The sequence below is a fragment of the Lutzomyia longipalpis genome, chromosome 2 (genome assembly GCF_024334085.1).
Source record: "Lutzomyia longipalpis isolate SR_M1_2022 chromosome 2, ASM2433408v1".
NCBI lineage: Eukaryota > Metazoa > Arthropoda > Insecta > Diptera > Psychodidae > Lutzomyia > Lutzomyia longipalpis.
The window spans coordinates 7,644,194-7,660,892 of record NC_074708.1 but is presented as its reverse complement, the minus strand read 5'-3'; the positions used below and the strand labels follow the sequence as shown (position 1 = coordinate 7,660,892).

The following is a 16,699-nucleotide window of genomic DNA, read 5'->3' as shown; positions in this document are numbered from 1 at the left end:
GAGGCAAAAAGATTAATAGAATGGGTTTGGAATGAAGAATTTGTGAATAGCTTCAAGAAATCATCTTATTATAAAGCAGTTGCAAGAATGGGTGATGAAGTTAATGAAAAGTTTGAAATCTTTCCAAAAAAAAATTGAAATTTTCATTTGATAGTCTATTTTTATTACTTTTGTTTATATAATGAGAATATTATCTAAAACGAATGTAAAAGTGAAATGAATGTTTAATTAACCCTTTTAGGTTAGAAAATAAAATCTTTTAAAATTCATGTTCATATCCTTTGATTTTTTGTTATTCCGGATATTGATTCATGAATATTATCGAATGTTTCGCAAGTTTTTCTTAATGAAATTTTATTCAAAATCACCTTTTCCCCTAGAATTAAAACATATCCCGAACATTCATTTTTCATCTTTCGCGTCTAACGTGAAACATAAAAACATTGAAACATGCGCTTTTATATTACGATATTTATTCTATGAATGTTCTCAGAGGACATTTATCAGGCAAAACGTCTTCTTTGACTTCTTCTGCGTGAATTACATGTATTTCTAACTTGGAAAAACAATTGAATTCATAAAAAAAATTGGAAAATAAAATGTTTCATGTTTGGGTCTACGTATGACCCGAAAAAAACGCAAAAGGGTTAATGGAAAATCCGTTAAATTTTCTTACAAGATGCAGAAGATGTTTTGAATAAAAACGCTTTCTGGAAGCATCTACAGAATAAATATCGCGATGAAAATTCTAAATATTTCTTCGTTTCACACGGTCACGAAAGAGCAAACAGACAAAATAAAAAAAGACGCCATTTGAATTCGTACCAACAAAAGAAAATGGCGGCTTATTTTCAAAATGGCGTCTCTTTAAGGATTTTTTTTTGGGGAACAAGTAATAAGAATAGAGAAGTTCTAACTCCTAAACTAAACCTTTTTTATGTTAAATAAGAGACCTAAATATCTTTTATTTTTTAAGGGGATTTTAGGGTTTTTCTGTTGCTCTAAAATTAGGAAAAACAATCAAACGAGTTAGACTTATGCCAGTTTACCACTTTAGCCGTAATAACAAGCCAAGACACCTGAATCAGTACATGGTGTACCTCTTACTTCTGACCTCTTTCCTTGCTAAACTGTTTTCCTGTAAAGGTGATAATTATTTTGCCGTAAATTTTATTCGAAATAGTCATTTCTTGGCGAGAAATTGGCAAAAATTGGCAAATATGTTGGGGTTCTACGAATACAAGTGTGAGCTTTGTGCGCTATATATAAAACATAAAAATTTTAATGGTTTTTCAAAGCTCTGAGCGAAAAAAAAAGAGAATTTCAATATCACGATTTTCTCATTGACTAACAAGAGAATCTTGTATTATTTTTCAATTTATGTTGTGAATTTCAGTTGCAACATCCGCATAAACCTGATGCTGATTTAGCCTAAATCAAAAGAGCTTGAATGAGTCGCGCACACACATTTATGAAACTCTTTGCGGAGAGTACTCTCGTGCCAATTGCAAAAGAGCGCACCACTATCAGCTCCTTTTTTTTTTCACTTGGCGGTTTTTTTTTGAGTCGAAAAACCCCCCAACCAAAGTCATCAAGATGGAAAACGAGAGACTTGTTTGTAAAAATAGTACCAGCAACGTTGTGTGTGCAATGCAAGTCGAAGGAGGGAAGGTACTGTGAGTGAGTGTCTTGAGGTAGCCCGCGAGAGACTTCACGGTGATCAATCCGCGGAAACCGGTTGGGTAAATCGCGAAAAACTTTTGTGTATTTATTGCAAAAGCCGGTATTACTGTCACAACACCATACGTCTGATTAATAAATTTTTTCTCACTATTTTTCCTCCCCATCTCGTCTCCAGTGCCCGCGACTCTCCGTAAGCGCCGTTAAACATTTATTCTTTCGCGTAATTCTTGCCCTTGTAATCTTCACTGTTTCTTCCGCATATTCAAATCAGTTTCAACCAGCAGTGACAAAGGAACAATCGCGCGAGACAATGCTTTTAAAAGCTGCAGCATAATTGGCGGCGTATTGAAGGCAAAATTCTGCTATTTTTTTTAGCATAAATATTCATAAAAATCTTAGTTTTTGAAAAAAGAAAAATAATGAAGATAAAGAAAAAAAAAGAATCCTAAATTACAAAAAAAATCGAATAAAAGAGAACTTTTTAACAATAAAATGAAGAATAATACAAGCTGAGATGCGACATCTTGTGAAATATCTTATTGGTAAGACACGGCTAATTAAATATAAGCTCTATTTAAACACATTTATTGCATTGCTCAACAAACATTAACTTTTTTTTGCAAAACTATTAATTTGATATATACTTTTATTGCTTGGCCTTCAAACATACTTCAAAAACATCTGTTTAAATGATCTATAAAGCTTCCAGTAGATTGGAGACTTAAATATCTATAAATGAATTGAATAATTTTATTTTTTTAAGACTGTATTAAAAAAAGAAAATTAGGTTTTAAGTTGATGGAATCTTAAAATCATAAAAAAATAAATAAATAGTTTTTATAAAATAACGTGATTCTCCAAATGATTTTTTTATCAAAAGACGAGGTAAATTGTCGCTTCGCTCCAATTTACCTCGCCCCGCTTCGCGGGGATTTGTTGCGCTTCGCGCAAATTTCAGAGAGAAAAAATTATGATGGTTTATAAGTATATTTGGAAAACTTATCAAACCCAAAGAAAAAAATTTGCAAAGAGAAGAAATCATTTTCATACAACATATCAGGCGCCAAATTCAAAAATTTGCAAAAAATGCCTAACTTTTATATGGGGGCTACCTGAAGGGGGGCTTTGGGGGGAAAATGAATACGGCTACTCGAAAGCGCCTGATATAAGGAGTCTCTGTACCAAATTTCATCACGATCGGTCAAACGGTGTAGATTTGTATAGCTGTACAGACACGAAATCCTTTCTTTATTATATAGATATTAAAAAAATTTTTTTTTTGGTAAAATAGGAAAGGCTTTTATCTTTTAAAAAAATAATTTAAAGAAATAAAACAGGGGAATCATCAGCAATGATGGCAACCCCTTTATCAAATTTAATAAAATAAAATAAATAAATAATTTGTTGAAAAATAAAATATTCAGGAAATAAAATATCCAGAAAATAAAAAAAAAGAATGTCGATTTTCCTTAAACAACTGATTTCTTTTATTTCGCACTTTTAAGGAGAATTCAGTGTATGTACATGATTTTATTAACTTTTTTATTTGTTTTCACAAAAAAAACAAATTGTTTTTTTTTATTTGCTCTTTAAACACCTTTTTGCATATTTACCTTTAAGATGATTTTCCTAGGAAACAGCTTATCAAAAGATTCTACATTTTAAGTCAAATTAATTAACCTGAAGAATCATTTAGACAAGAAAACTTCCGAGAAAATCCATAAAGACACACAAAAGTAATTAAATTGCTCAACAAGTAAAATTTTTGCGCATTTGAGATTTTTTTGGGAAAAGAGAACATTTTGGCATTGTTTTTTGGCAGGTAAATTCTCTCTTTCGCATGAGGTAAGACTTGATTCATTAAAGGTAACAGTTTAATTGAAGCTCTAGCGGTATATATGAAGGTATATATTTTGGAGAAAAGAAATTATTATTCACATGCTAATGAGGCTTTTGTGTCTCTCTTCTTCCCTCAATTTTCTTTACAATTTTCTTTGGAAACAGCGAATGTGTAATTCGCGATACGCTGTAATAATAATTTAGGCAAATATTGTTCCTTTTAATAATTTTGTATGAACATTTTCGGAGTTTATGATGAAAGCTCGCGCGACATATCATAATAATAATAATTCAAGCCCATTGAGTAATATTTTTTTTTTTTTTTGAAAAGTTGGTTGACAGTTTGGGCGATTGCATGATTTTTCCGAGTCAGATAATTGCGGAAGGTGGTGGGGTAATGAGTTAATTTTCCGTGCAATTTCACGATGCAAGATATCGAGGGAACTGTGCTACATTTTCGTCTATCTCACCAGCAGGGCAATACTTAATGATTAATGCAATTTTATGTGATACCGGAGTTGATCTTGAGCAATGCACCCAACCACTTTACCCACTTCTTTTCCTTCTCTCAACGGAATTTCTTGAGGGGATTTCACATTCAGGAAGGAGAGCATGCAAAAAGGTTTTTCTTTTCTTGCCTCGAAAATTAAATATATTTCACAGACACAGAAGAAAAGTCGAGCAATTTGTGGTATTTCAAGTTACCATAGTACAAGTTTCTTCCTCTCTCTCCAGCCACTCTGTGCCAGTGAGTCAGGAAAGTGGCTGGGAGTTTTGAAATAATGCGTTGACATACATATAATTTAACTATACACGAAATGAACATAGTCTAAGCACAGTCTGTTCATGCCAAATGTAGGTAAAATCCATATAAAGATGCTGAAAATATTTTCAATTTAGTCAAATAAGTAAAGTGGGGAAATGAGCGCAAAAATGGCATTAAAAATTGCACAAAATGCAAAACCGCCACATAAACGCCACCAAAACGCCGCAATCCGCCACAATTCGCCATCAATTCGCCACAATTTGCCACAATTCGCCACAATCCGCCACCTTAACACCAATATTCGCCTCATAAACGCCACCAAAACGCCGCAAACCGCCACAATTCGCCATCAAACCGCCACATAAACGCCACCAAAACGCCGCAGTCCGCCACAATTCGCCACCAAAGCGCCACAAATCCGCCACATAAACGCCACCAAAACGCCGCAGTCCGCCACAATTCGCCACCAAAGCGCCACCAATCCGCCATCATAAACGCCACCAAAACGTCGCAATCCGCCACAATTCGCCACCAAAACGCCGCAATCCGCCACAATTCGCCATTAAAACGCCACCATTCGCCACATAGACGCCACAATTCGCCACCAAAGTGGCGTTTTTGTGGCGTTTGGTGGCGAATTGTGGCGTCTATGTGGCGAATGGTGGCGTTTTAATGGCGAATTGTGGCGGATTGTGACGTCTATGTGGCGAATGGTGGCGTTTTAATGGCGAATTGTGGCGGATTGTGGCGCTTTGGTGGAGGCGAATTGTGGCGGATTGCGACGTTTTGGTGGCGTTTATGTGGCGGATTGTGGCGCTTTAGTGGCGAATTGTGGCGGATTGTGGCGTTTATGTGGCGGATTGGTGGCGAATTGTGGCGGATTGTGGCGTTTTGGTTGGCGTTTATGTGGCGAATAATGGCGTTAAGGAAAATTGGAGCGAAGCGACAATTTACCTCGTTCATTATATATATCGTATGGCAATTCATTAAGAATGAAAAATTCTCTTTAGACTTTTGCTTTATTCTGAAAAAGAATGAAATCACCAAGAAAATATTTTTCAAATAGCCAACTTTCCTCCCACACCTTCCTATGTATACTTTTCAAATAAACAGACTGTTTATAAATAAAAATTTTCAGGGAGTGCATTTAACTGCATTTACCGCTCAACAGGTTTTCCTCTCATTTTCTAATAGGTAATATTTTTTTCATGACTTCTGGCAAGTTTTACCAAACTGCGAAAAAATTCCACAGTCGTATAATTAAATTGGTAAAATATCACATTGCGGCTAGACTTTTATAGGTGCGAGACCACCTGAAAAAAAAATTGATGAAAGAAAAATTACAAGTACACGTGTAGAGTGAGAAGAAAAAAGTGTCTTGAATAACAAATACAGGTTACGAAATACTATTTGTAGTATTACTCCGCAATTGTTCTTCACCTTGACGTATGGATTTTTGCTGCGATGTTATGTGCTTTTCATTTATAATAATAAATTGTACACAACGCACGCAAATGAGGCTCTCTTTCGGTGGTTTATGAATTTTATTTTACTTTTTTCTTCGTCTCCTCAAGTGGTGACCTTCTCTGAAATTTTTCGTTCACATTATTTGCGTTCGAAGTTTGATGCTCTGACCTAATGATTAATTGTAATTAAACTAAAAGTCTCCCTCGGTGAGGTTTTCACATTTTTCGCAGCTCACGCATTGAATCATGAATCTCATTACTTCTTGTCTTACTTTTTTGTTGTTATTCTTCTTTAAATTTGGCTTTGGGTCCTTGAGTTTCATTTGACTTGGGTCATGTCTCGATTGGAACTCGCTCAACTTCACAATTTATTCGAGCTCTCTGGTCTGTGGAAATTTATTTTTCATTCGGCTTGTCGTTTTAATATAAAAATAAAATAATTTTTAAGCCAATAATAAATCCAGTTGCACCGGAAATTTTTACGTAGACAACACCTTGGAAAATGGGGAAGAAGCCCAAGAAATTTCTCCTTGTCCCGAGGTAGCATTTCCTGATATATTTTTCCTCTTGCCCATTTGCCCTCGGAATAATTTTCAAAAAATAAATTTGAATGGTTTTTGATGTTCCGATGATTTTTTTTTGCTTTACTTCTTACACTTCTAATCGCCCTCATTACATTCGTCACAACTTGAACATTATGTAGGGTGACCTTTACACAATGTATATGTATATTTGTGATGTAAGATTTGAGACCTGTTTGTAAGGCAAGTTAATAAAAATATAATATGTTGCTTATCATAATTCATGTAGGGAGGGAATTTTTTATTATCTACCTTCTAAATGATATCTTACAACGTATACAATTAATTTTATGTTGGAGGATTCAAATCATTGTCTTTTATGCTCATTCTCGTCCTTAAATTTTACTTTTTTTTCTCGATGGGAATTTGTTGCGCTTCGCGCAAATTTTAGTGAGAAAGAAAATGTGATGGTTTATAAGTAGATTAGAGGAACTTATTAATCCCAAAAAAAATTGCAAAGAGAAGAAATCATTTTCAAACAGTATTTCCGGCGCCAAATTCAAAATTCAGTGGGCCTGGGGTGCAGTGGATAGAGCGCTTGAGTGCGCATCCAAAGGTCGCCGGTTCGAATACAGAACCCGGCAACGCGCCCCATCCGCCAACGTGCAATTAGATCACGTTGACCGGTTGGATCAGGAGATTGATACAGTCCTATCCGTAAAATGGCCCACACGTGGTAGTATCTAGCAAGGCCGCCCACTACTTCTCCGCAAGGAGAACAACAACATCATATAGGGCGGCCGGCCCTGTTCCTATATGGGACGTAGCGCCAAAATATTTTTTTATTTTTTAAATTCAAAATTCGCTAAAGTTTTCTAAATTATTGAATTTAGAAAAGTAATAGAACCGATAAAAAAGTAATACAACCACTTACAAAAGTAATACAACCGTTAGGAAAGTAATACAGCCACTTACAAAAGTAATACAGCCGTTAAAAAAGTAATACAGCCATTTACAAAAGTAATACAGCCGTTAAAAAAGTAATACAGCCACTTACAAAAGTAATACAGCCGTTAAAAAAGTAATACAGCCACTTACAAAAGTAATAAAGCCTTTAACAAAGTTATAGAACCGTTAAACAAAGTAATAAAATCATTTAAAAAGGAAAACAGCCGACAGCCCACAGAAAAAGTAATATAGCCACTTACAAAAGTAATACAATCACATACAAAATTAATACAGCCGTTAAAAAAGTAATACAGCCGTTAAAAAAGTAATACTCCCGTTAAAAAAGTAATACAGACCCCAGAAAAAGTAATACAGCCGTTAAAAAAGTAATACAACCGTTTGAAAAGGTAATACAGCCGATAAAAAAGTAATACATGAGATTTATATGGTGGCTAACCTGAAGGGGGTTTTGGGGGGAAATGGATACGGCCACTCGAAACCGCCTGATATAAAGAGCCTCTGTGCTAAATTTCATCGCGATCGGTCAAACGGTGTAGATTTGTATAGCCGAACACGACTGAAGATTACCAAAAAACAGACCTTTCTTTATTATATAGATAATACGGAATGAAATAACTGAAAAAAACCCTTTTATTTTTTCCAGGTTTCAAGAAATATTTTTTTCAATCAAATTCATTGAAACACCTTGACTCGAGCACTCTGTACGTCTCTGGTGAATTTTCAAAAATTGCAAAGTGAATAAAAGAAATAAAGAGAAACTGTCATTTATTCTTATTCTCACATCCTCCACATGCTCATTGTTATGTCTTTTCCTCTCAACGAATTTGCCATTTTTTTTTCTTTCAACCAACACGCGGGAAGTTTGAGAAAGAAATGAGAAAATCATGAAACTCTTTAGCAATATGGTTTTGCAAATAGCGTCATTATTTTTTTTTCGTGATAAAAAATGAGCACATTTATTGTACAATTTATACTTTAAAACAATGAAAATGTCGCTGTTGGATTTTTTTTAAATATCTTCCAGAAGGAATTCCTTTATGTGTGGCCTCTTCGTGTTATCAGGAAGGCGGCATGAGAGATTATTGCAAAATTTTCCTTGTCAATAAAATAATTTTTTATGTGCAGCTAATAAAATAAATAAAATAATATTTGAAATAGTATGGGGACGAGAACTACGTACTTTCGTATTTTCTCTACACAAACTAATATTTCAAATGGTATTTGGTTTGTGCTGGCGAAAGATCGAATTGGGTCAAATGGCTGAGATTCATTAGCACAATTATATGAGATTATCGATGTGACTTTGCGACCATTTGGCTCGTAGTTCTCTGCTTTGTATACCAATGTGTGTGCGGAGTATGTATTGAAAATGGGGGACATGGGAAATTTTTCTCAAATAAATATTCTCTTTTATTACTTTTCGATTTATTTTTTGATTAAAAAAAATTCTTTTTGGCGGCAATTTTCACACAAAATGAGAATTATTTTTTAAAGAAAATTGGACATAATTTTTAATCTCTCTCCAACGTAATAATTGCTCCATTTTTGTCTGTATTTTTGAGCATCATATCGCCAGGTTGAATGAACAATTGTTGAGATTACTACGTGCTGTGTGTGTACTGTTTTGGTTAAATAGCACACACGAAGAAGTAGAAGAAGAAAAAATTGAGTTACGGCGTTTGTGGATTTCTTTTGGGGAATGATGTCAATGACATGCAAAGTTCAATGTCCATGCTGGGTGATAAAAAAAGGAACTTGCAATGTAGGTAAAAGAGAAGAAAAGAAATTGAGGTGATTTTTCAAATACACCCGAAGCAATTTTTTTTCCTTCTTCACTTCTTATTAGTCAAAAATTGAGCAACTTTTATCTCCTCTTGAGCCATTAAAACAAGTCCATTTTGCCGTCAAAGTGTGCTCTATCTTGCTGAATCTTTCATGAATCTCTTGAGAAATGAATAAATATTGCAATTTATGAATGATTAAATGTAACGTATCCCATTTAAGAAATGTGATGATCTACTAAGAGAATCAAATGGAAGAAAACTATAAATTGTTTTGAATTTTACTATGTCACTGTGTCAGGGTTAAAACTACGACTGCCACTGTGAATTTTCTCCATCTCACACGACAGATGACAAGCTCAAGAAAAAAATCTTTGCCAGAGATTTCTTCTAATCAAAAATAAATAAAAAGCTTCAACACAAAATCTCCATAAAATCCATATTTTGGTACAAATGAAAGAAAATATTTAGAAGGTGGGGAGGAGAAGGTGAAGGTGAAGTAATTGGAATAATATTCCTAAAAGATTGACGAATAAGAGCCCAAAAATTAATTCTCACCTTCGTGTGTAGAATTTTCCCAATTTCCTTGGGCCTCTCTCTCTCCCTCTGAGTCAGCCAAACTTATCTCCATATTACCTTCGAAAGTACCTCGTTTTCCTTAGATAAGGTGAAATGTCTTAAGCTCAGTGGGATTCGATGATTAAATGTTTTAATTTATTTTCAATTTATTGTGACTTGTAGAATGGAAAACTTGAAATGAAAACAAGATTTTACAGTCACGGAAAATTTCAAAATGACTCGTTTATCGGATGATTTTGGTAACTACCTGTGTTATTGTTTGAGGGAAATAGATTTTTTGCAAAATTAATTTTTTCCTCAAATAATCATCCTGAATTTTATAAAAGCTTTTTCTCTAAAGAAAAGCTCCTTGATATTTAATTTATTCAAAAATCTGATTGATTTTCCCACTTAAGAAATTACTTCTTTTCCCTGTGCTTTCCCTCCCACCCCCTTCTCATCTGGAAGAATTAAGAAAATGTTGCAATATATGTAGCGACCAAGTAACGGGAGAAAAGCTAATTGGATGCTGCTGCATACTTAATGTGATTAAATGTTTTTCTTGTGTCGTCAAAGGTTTTATCTGAACTTTCAATCTATGTCAGTTGTATGTCGCAATGTTGGCATTTTTCCTCTATATATATTCTAGTTATATATAAATGAATTTCCCGTGAATTGTGTCCTAAAATTGGGGTAAATTAGCTGGAATATGTTAGCTATTTTGTCCCCTGACGCTGCTCTTTTGTACTAACAAAAATGAACTTAATTTGACTACCGTTCAGAAGGTTGAAATAATTATATAGGTAACAAATTTGGATAATGGCTTATTTAAATAAACTACAGCTACATCAATTTTCCTCCACGCTGCGTGTAAATTGTTCCATTAAATTGCAAATCTCACAAAAAATATATTTCGAGTGAATTGCGCGATGGAAATCTCTTGATTTATTTGTGTGAAAGGTTAAGAATTGCCTCTTCCTCGTATGTATGCTTGTATGTAGTCATCTTTGCATTCTTTCCCAATGTTCTTAACGATTCTCCGTAATTACACGATTTAACTATAAATTGTTAGCATAAATTGTTTGAAAATATCACTTTGAGTAGACGAATTAGTCGAATAACGTACGGAGAAAAGATTTCTCACTCACAACGAAGGAGAATGTAAGCTGTTTGTGCTTTTCTCAAGTCTCTTTCCTCTTCTTTTTTTGCTATGTATGTATGGGATGGGTGTGCTTTTTTCGTATACATATTAAGTTACTTTGCATGTGTGCTGAACTTTACTTGCTTCGTTGTAATATGTATGGCGATACTTTTATATGTAGGTGCAAAATATAGCACCTCTGTTGCCTCATTCAAGCCACATGGAGCACCAGTGCAAGTTTGATTTTCAAATAGTCTTCAGCAAGTGTGTTGTCGCTTTGGATTACCCAGTTTCTGTGCGTTACTTTAGTTTCTCCTCAGAGACATTTTTCTTGCCCAAAAAAAAACAAATCAAACAAATACTGCTGACGGTCAGCAATTCAACAGTTTCTCCGCACACCAAAAGTGTCTGTGAAGTGCTGAAAATACTAATTTAATCGTGACGATTTCTATATACTTCAAAATTGCGTATCAAGAGAAGTTTGATTCTCAATTTGAAGTGCTGAGAAAACTTGCTAAAGTTCTGTGAAGTGCATTGGAAGTTTAGTGCAAAATATGCAGAAAACCTTTCATTTGAATACATCCATCACTTACATGGAGTTTTAGTGGAAATTTCGTTAAATGAAGTACGTTTTGTTTCAATTTTCTTCATGTTTTTTTTTATTAATAATTCTTTGGCTTATTTTTGTGGGTTTTTCTCGATAAAAATAACAATAATTTGATTAAGAATTTAAATGTTTAACCGCATTAGGAACAATTTGAATTCAAGTGAAGACACTAGACTTAGCCTTGGGGCGGATAAAGCAGGCAATTGATGCCTCATGTGTGTGTTACACTTTTGATAAAGTAATTTATTCCACTTGATTTGCCTCTTGATCTCTCATGTTATACATATGACATCAGAAAGTTACTTTGCCACAGTTATATATAATGAACTTCTCTTCTTAGAGCAGTGACACCTATTTTTGCAAGACAATTCATTTCACATGTTGCTTATTGCCTGAATAAATTCGGGTTTCATGCCAATTGGATCAATGCCGTCAATGCCGAACTTCTTATGAGTTTTTTAAAGAAGATCCAACTCGAAATTGTGCTAAAAAAAGAGCAGAGTAAAGAACTGAATTCTTTAAACTTTTTAATTCAGTTTTCACCTGAAATTAAGTCAGGAAGTTTAAAAAAAATTCAGCCTTTGGTGGTTCTTATTCAAAGTCATAATTTTTGCTATAGTTTCAATTCTTTATCATGAATACAAAAATTACTGATAAAAAAGCCACGTTAAACGTGAGCATGTCTTGATAAAATAGGTGTCCATGCTAAGAAGTTTAGCGCGTTTAGAGTGACGGAACGGCTTCTCGAACTGTTGTAGCAAAATTGTGCTACCCGTGTGTTAAATTAAATTGAATTATGTATCGATTGCTGATTACAAATAGTATTTACCTTGAAAATTTTTCCTCACACTTTTGTGCTGACACCAACGATTTGAAGGAGGAATGTACTTTTGCTCATGAATTGTCTCCAATTCCTTCCCCAATCCCCTCCAAACAAAAAAAAATGTGAAGAATCCACGACTTTTGGCGTCTCACGTCTTCAAAAATTTGTTCTTTGTACACTTATTTTCTTTCTCGCATTTTTCTTGCAGAAAAATAAGAAGTAATTCAATACGTTTTAGGTGAGAGAAATATAAAATTCCATTTTAGCATTTTAAACAATTAAATAGAAGTGAGTGGCACTGAAAGGTGGTTTGCCTCGTTGTCTGTGTGAGTAGCTTAAAAGCGACTTTTGTGCAAATTAAAAAGTCGTCGTGGAATTGTATTAAGAGGTGTCTCGAGAATGGATAAGAGATATCAAAAAGAAGCTGGAAAAAAATGAGCCAAGATATTGAGGAACATTGAGAAATATTTCATTGGACTTCCGCGAACTTTTTTTTTTCTTCATCTTCTCTATCTTTCCATTTTCATCTTTACCCCCAAAAATGAAATATTCCGCATAGGAAATATTATCTCTTTTTATTATGTGCATTTTCACAGCATGAATGCGTGATATTTCCTTCAACATATATAATTTTCAAATCGATATGATGGAGACAAAGATAAACAGCGACGGAGACGTCTAAGCGAATATTGAATTTATTACAGTAATGTCAGAATCACAAGGTCAATTTTGCTTATTGTTTCGCTCACTTCTTGATCTTTCTTCTGGGTATACCCTCCCCCCCTGCCAGCACCCCCTCGTTCCATTTGGAACACGAAAGGAAAAAAAAAGAAATTCAATTTTCGTCAAGAAATGTACATTTTGTATGTTCAAATATTCTTCTTTTCCTGTGGTGAGGTGGAACCTTTTGTATTAACAAAGTTGTCGCTAATATTGACACAAAATCCATCAAAATTCTGTCGATATAATCATTTGGAAAAGGAAACTGCATTTGCTATATGTAAATACAGTGCTGAGAAAAATTATAGCAACACCTATGTTACTTTGAATGAATATTTATGTTCAATTTTATCAATTTCCGGTTCTGAGTGTCCGATTTTGATAACTTTAGAAAGTTGAAAAGCTGTTTGAAACATCTTTTCGAAACTTTTAAGATCATCAAAATCGGTTATACGGTTAATTTTTTTTGACAGTTATTTATATAGAACCATGACAAAAATTTCAACTTTCGCTTTAAGACGTCGTTAAAATTTAACGGATGAACCGATTTTGGAAAATCTAACATTGTTAGAAAAGATATGAATGTACCTTTCTGAATCTGTGTGATTTATCAAAATCGGACACTCATAGCCGGAAATATTTAAGATTGAATATAGGTATAGTAAAAGCTCGACAAGGGTTAAGAAAAAGCTCATTTCTAAATTGAAAAATAAACCGATTTTACATAAATTAGACAAATAGCCATCGTACAATAATTTTTAACAAATCTAATAAAAAATTCCTTTTGCTTAGACTACTTTCCTCAATCTCAAAGAAATATGAAATTTTGAACTTTCTTTCAACGGTTATCTGACTTATTTAGCCTCATTCTCCTCTAAGTGTTGCTATTACTTTCCCCAGCACTGTTACGTACACAAAACTATGTCTCAAAATCCCCAAAAAGTCTTGCGAAAATATCAGTTTTTTGTCAAACTCAATTTTTACAAATTTGTATTCGGACAATATTTATTCTTCACTTAACTAACAAAATGATTTGTGTTTCGAAGATACTCCCAAGATCGTTATTTATGAAGAAATCTAAGTGAAGGCAGTGCGGCGTGGAAAAATATGTGTGACATTGATGAAATGCGTTGTGATCTCTTTCAATTATATATCTCCAAAATTGATGTAAAAGTTTCCCCTGAAAAAGATTTTTTTTTCAGCAAGGTGAGAGTGTGGGAGAATCATCGACGTCTTCAAGAAAAAATCTGCAACTCATCTCACCACATTAGTCGCAAAATCTTTTTGCAAATCGAGAAAAAAAACTCCCATCGCACGTAATTTATTGGTTATTTTGATAATGGAAAGAAATACAAGTTTCGGCGATAGGTTTCCAAATCAAAACATCTCCAAACATACAGATGTTGACATTGATTTCGGTCATTTAGCATTGAACTTTATCTATCGGCACCCTCTCTTTACGTGTTATCTAATGTAGAGCTTTTCCAATCAACGCATATATTGCGTAATATCTCTCACCTCAATTTCGTAATTCTTCCCGGCCTTTTACGAACACACCGGCAAATTCTTCATCTTCTGTGAGTTTTTTTTTCAAATTTTTTTCTCAAGTGGGGTATAAACCGATAAGGAAATGACTTTTCAGTATAAGAGGTTTAAACTTTTAGCATATGGTTAACAAGAATACGTGGTTTATATTCGTATATATGCATATATCAGTCAACCAAAGTTATTTCTTTTGCAAATTAGACATATAATACAGCATATTTTATGATGGTGTTAAAATAGATTTCTTGCTTTGCAATTTAATATATTTTTCTTACGTCTTCTAGAGCAGGTGTTGAGTGAAGTAAATGATTCAATTAGTTGAGATTTTAATCTGTTTTAATCAGAGTAATAATTTTTTTTATTATTAAAATAGATGCAGGTGATATAATCAACAAGTAGAGCACTATTGAAAATTATTTCGGGTTTTTAACTGAAATTTTAAGCTGATAAAATATTTGAATTTTTTTATTTTTAATTATTGAAATTGTTTCTGTAAAAAAAATATTTTAATTTTATTTTCTTCTTTTTTCTGACGTATCGATGCTATTGCAAGAGGCTTCCGGTGTTCGTCAGAGGAAAATTCCCGCTCACCCAAGGAAAAGCAGCAATTTATGCCAAAGCTTTCGAGCCCAATTGTAGCTCTTCTTCAGTGGCTGAAAGGACACATTTATTTCAATAGCCACTGAAGAAGAGCCACAATTGGGCTCGAAAGCTTTGGCATAAATTGCTGCTTTTCCTTGGGTGAGCGGGAATTTTCCTCTGATGAACACCGGAAGCCTCTTGCAATAATTTTAATTTTATTTCTCCTGTCTTGGTAGGACGTTGAAAAATTTTGTGTCTAGCAAAAAAAAACAATCTTCTAACCTATACACTTACTTCAAAATAACAAAGCATTTCTATTATGGAACAAAATGTGTCTCAGCTATGTGGTCCGAAGGAAGTATATTTTAGACATTCCAACAATTTTTTGCTATAAAGTTGGGAACTCTGTCCAAAATTATTTATTAAACATGTTAAAAAAAAACTTATTTCTCATTCGAGCTAAAAGACCTATTATGGTTTAAAGAAATTTAAAAAAATATATATAAGACATGAACCTATAAAAGGCTAAGTCAAGTCGCACGACTGACCTAGAATTTAATGCTAAACCTTTGATGTAGTTTAGAATGAAATTTAAGAATCATTATATCACTATAAATTTATTATTTCATTTATTTCTATTTTGAGGTACTGTCATTTCCCTTAGTGTGTGTCTGAGGTGCCATAAAACTCTTTTATTCTGCCATAATCCAAAATCTCTCATATAGATCAACCTTAATATTCCCAACTGCATCAAAACAATGAAATTTCATGGAGATAAAAGCACTAATTCTGAAAAGCGAAAAATTCTAGAAAAATTTTCTCTTACTCAGCATGGAAAATATTGGGCGGGAAAATTCTAATCTCATGCAATGTCTGCGAAATTTTGCATCTTACGTAGTATAGCTACAACTCATCGTTTTTAAGAAATGGTTATTTTTTCGCTTCAACCACATTTCGTATGCTGAAAACATTTGAAATGCATTTTGATGAAAAACATTCTCCATACGGAGAAAAGTTCTCAACATGAGAACTTTTGTTCAGTATGAGTTATAATTATTTTTTCTAATTGTCCTTGCATTGTTAATTGTAAAAATTGAAATCAATACATGCGGATAGATTATTAGTTATTTTTCTCTCTCTCTCTCGTGCGTTGGGTCAAATAGAGTGGCTAAAAGAAAATAAATGAAAAGACCTCAAAACTTCCGGATGCTGGGTGACAATGTATAAAAAAAAAACAAAATGTTTACATAAATGAATGGCTAATGTGGAAGTGATCAATGTGAGTGTGAAGAGAGGAAGTGCAGCATCGAGTCAATATACATATGCTTTGAGAGTTTATCGAGTTTATCGTGCTGTGTGCGAGATGAAAGGGTTTAAGCCGTGTTCTCCAGTGCTATCGTTCGTTTTTTATTTCAACGTCTGTCAGCAAATCGACAATTCTCTTGAGAATCATCCTCAATTGCACTCAATATGAATGAAGTGGTGTGCATGATAAGCAATTTAGGAATATGAATGAGATACGCAAAGTTGATGATTAATGCAATTCGCAGTAGAATTTTCAGCTTGGTGTGGAACTTCTCAAAATCTCTCACGCATTTCTTCAATAAAATAGTGATTAGAGTGAGAAAAAAATAACTCCGAGTTCCTTGAACTAGTCTCTGATTAAATTTTTGCAACGTGTGAAGTATATTGTGTGTT

At 33.7% G+C, this 16,699-nt stretch overlaps 2 protein-coding genes across 3 annotated transcripts in view; one reads left to right on the top strand and one right to left on the bottom strand.

Annotated features, from left to right (window-relative positions):
• Window positions 1-16,699, bottom strand: part of LOC129788976 (dachshund homolog 2) — a 1,190,888-nt gene that overhangs the window by 294,773 nt on the left and 879,416 nt on the right. The gene's annotated exons all lie outside the window — the stretch shown is intronic.
• LOC129789076 (protein gustavus) overlaps window positions 1-16,699 on the top strand; it is a 70,719-nt gene that overhangs the window by 2,495 nt on the left and 51,525 nt on the right. Inside the window, exon 1 of one of the 2 annotated variants that reach the window (XM_055825713.1) lies at window positions 10,950-11,349. The exons of the other annotated variant lie outside the window; for it this stretch is intronic. The gene's annotated coding sequence lies outside the window, so the exon portion shown is untranslated. Of the gene's footprint in view, window positions 1-10,949; window positions 11,350-16,699 lie in introns of those variants that run through there. 2 annotated transcript variants of the gene reach the window in all.